The sequence below is a fragment of the Haliotis rufescens genome, unplaced genomic scaffold (assembly GCF_023055435.1).
Source record: "Haliotis rufescens isolate VD_foot unplaced genomic scaffold, xgHalRufe1.0.p SCAF_13, whole genome shotgun sequence".
Lineage (NCBI taxonomy): Eukaryota > Metazoa > Mollusca > Gastropoda > Lepetellida > Haliotidae > Haliotis > Haliotis rufescens.
Genome location: NW_025963813.1, coordinates 13579073 through 13582285, shown reverse-complemented (window position 1 = coordinate 13582285; position 3213 = coordinate 13579073). Strand labels below are relative to the sequence as shown.

The 3213-nt window shown below is 39.0% G+C and overlaps 1 long non-coding RNA gene across 1 annotated transcript; it reads right to left on the bottom strand.

Moving 5' to 3' along the window:
* Window positions 1-224: 224 nt before the first annotated feature.
* Window positions 225-2638, bottom strand: LOC124121541. The gene is made up of 3 exons (XR_006859047.1): window positions 2587-2638; window positions 960-1106; window positions 225-343 (listed from the first exon to the last, which is right to left on the bottom strand). It is a non-coding gene; the product is annotated as an uncharacterized LOC124121541 (long non-coding RNA).
* Window positions 2639-3213: the final 575 nt, after the last annotated feature.

Sequence of the window (3213 nt, the reverse complement as noted above, 5' to 3'; positions counted from 1 at the left end):
TATCATTAAAAAAATTAAAAGCAATTCCTCATTAATGAGGTGTAGTATTGAAAAAATAGAATTTCTAAAAATATGAGACGACTTAATTTCAAGATTTGACATGTTTTAAGATAATAGTGTATTTAAATTATCTTCTGATTATAATTTTAGTACTTGTATTCTGCAGTTCACAATAAATCAGCGACAGGGTGTGACGTGCATAATATAATAATTAAACAACTTTATTTAATTTTGCAATTTTATTTATTAACCCATATAAATGACTTGTTACAAAACAAATATGGCAACGCGAGTAAACTGACTGCAACCACTCCTTAATTACAGCTTATGATTTGACTGGTTTCTGAAAAAGAAAATGATTGAAAGCATAAGTGAAATTGATAATTGTACATGTGCAAGTGGGTACTTCTTATTCCAGTCAGTGTTGATTGTCGTTAAAAGCACAGCTGGAAGCACTTCTTCAGAAAGGAATCAATATTTGGGTCACATACAAGTAGACTGGGACAACACGCATGAAATGATTGTGTCCTCCACGTGTATTCCGTGCAAACCATGTATTTAGTTACTCATTACATTGCATTTTCTATATTAAAGTTTATTCCCCCTAAATTGTGTTTCGTTTGTGATGCCATGCGCCGTGATATATACTACTCAAAAGAAGTTAAGGATCACCTGATTCTTTCATATTGCTATAGTTAATCTCTCATGTCATGACATATTTACTTAACCATTATGAAAGAATCGGGTGATCCTTAACTTCTTTTGAGTAGTATAATATATTTTCGACATAAATATATAAACATGTCTTTTCACAACATATTATCATTAACTCTCCGAGGCCTCCCGAACTACCCTTATTGGAGGTAAAATATCATTCTGAATACTTCATATCTCTGGCAGAATGTCCTCATGAGTAATAAACATATCACATATAAATAATTCAGGTTTCATTAACGTACAATCAGGTACTCTCCTCGTTGCTTAGCAACCCGATGATGGTTGGTGATATGCCTGTGGGGGTTCATCATAGCGGACTTCATACGTCTGTGGCCTTGACCCGTCACCATACTCATTCCAAGATGCCAGACACACGGCCACCAGGACGGCTGTAATCAGACGATGTATTGTGAACACCTTACATACGCTGTGGTTATTTGTTCACTAACAAACTAAACTATTCATCGTAGAATATATTGCGTTTATCATATGCGATATATTTACCATATTCGAGATATGATTGCCTTATGTTGTCGCTCCCCTGGCACATGCACTATAAAACAATATAAACTTTTATGAAATCTTTAAAAAATAATAATCTTTGGATAACACAGTGACATACACTCTTCAAAAAAAGAAACGAAATTAAATCTTTTGATAACCGAGTGGCATACACTCTTCAAGAAAAGAAACGAAACATTCAAAGGTGATGTGTCAAATAAATACTACGGTAAATGCAGATTGTCAATGTCACGAATCGAGTCGATACTACGATAGGAGTGAGTGAGTGAGTGAGGTTTTACGCCGCTTTTAGCAATATTCCAGCAATATCACGGCGGGGGACATCAGAAATGGGCTTCACACATTGTACCCATGTCGGGAATCGAACCCGGGTCTTCGGCGTGACGAGCTAACGCTTTAACCACTAGGCTACCCGACCGCCCCTACTACTACGATAGGAAATTCGTGAACGATCATGTAGTTAAACTCCCTGACTTTTCTAAATGCATGCTAAAACGCAGAGTTCAAGATTAAAGGGTCTAAATGATCAGAAACAACAAGATTCTGAGTGTTTTCGAGCTGGGGTTTCCCTAGCAATGTGGAATTAATCCGTCAGTGTTTACGTCATTTCAAGAATACAGTTTCGTATGAACGTCAAATATTGTCGTTCATACCCTTATACACATCATTTTCCATCTCATGTGACCACCTTCTCGTCCAATCGAAAATATAATATATCATGTAACTTCACATTAAAAAAATTTAAACGTTGACGCATCACAAAATGTAAAACAGAATAGGTTTATCTCTTTATTACGTGCTTCTGAATTTAAGTGAGTGAGAAGTGTTTTACGCCGCTTTTAGCAATATTCCAGCAAAATCACGGCGGGGAACACCAGAAATGGGCTTCATACATTGTACCCATGTCGGGATTCGAAGCCGGGTCTTTGGCGTGAGGGGGGCACGGGTGGCCCAGTCGTCTAAGGCGCCGCGATTCGCTGTGCAGAGTTGCGTCCCTTGGGCACGCCAGAAACCTATGATTGTGGGTTAGAATCCCGGTTCGCCCCGATTATGTTTCTAGGTTTGTCAGCACCATACCTGTGCTCGTGGGTTTCACCGAAGTGGTAAACGTCTGAGACCTGCATCACTTCGGGCTTTCCTCCCACATTAAGCTGACACGCCGTGATATAACTGGAATACTGTTAAAAGCGGCGTTAAACCCAACTCACTCACTCACTCTTTGGCGTGAAGAGCGAACGCATTAATCACTAGGCTACCCCCATCCCACCCACACCCCTGTATTTAAGATTTCAATGAACACTTTAATCACAAGTAGCATATGTCTACGAATATAATGTTTTAACTTACCAATGAGCAAAACTTGTAGATAAAGCTTGTTCATATTGGACGAGATGGATGACTATTTGATGTAGAAGACGAATGGAAAGATTTATATAACGACCGACTGGGAAAGTTATGCCAGGCACGGGGAAGTAGTGTCTGGTTATACACATCATTGCTTCCTTTGTCAGCTGTGAATGTCGTGTTTGTCGGTGGGCTACCTTATCAGAACTACGGTGTCATCAGGTCAAACTTCCGCGGAAGATGCCTTTCCTCAATTGTTTTCATACCATATGTGTGTTGTGAATGTAAAATTTAATGATTTCTGTTGCGCAAGTATGACTGTGTGGAGCGAGTTAAGCAGAACAGAGAAGGGTACCATTACGTACAAACCAAAATATCACAATAAATATATGTATGCATTGCTAGTAATTTGTTGCCAAGCACTTAAACGTGTAAAGAAACGAAAAAGGTAAGCACAGTCAGTATGCTTTAACTTGTCCTGGAGTGAATGAGTGAGTGTGATTTTACGCCGCTTTTAGCAATATTCCAGCAATATCACGGCGGGGGACAGCAGAAATGGACTTCGCACATTGAACCCCTTTGGTGAATCGAATCAGCACTGTCATCATGCCTTCTGATTTATACTCTTCA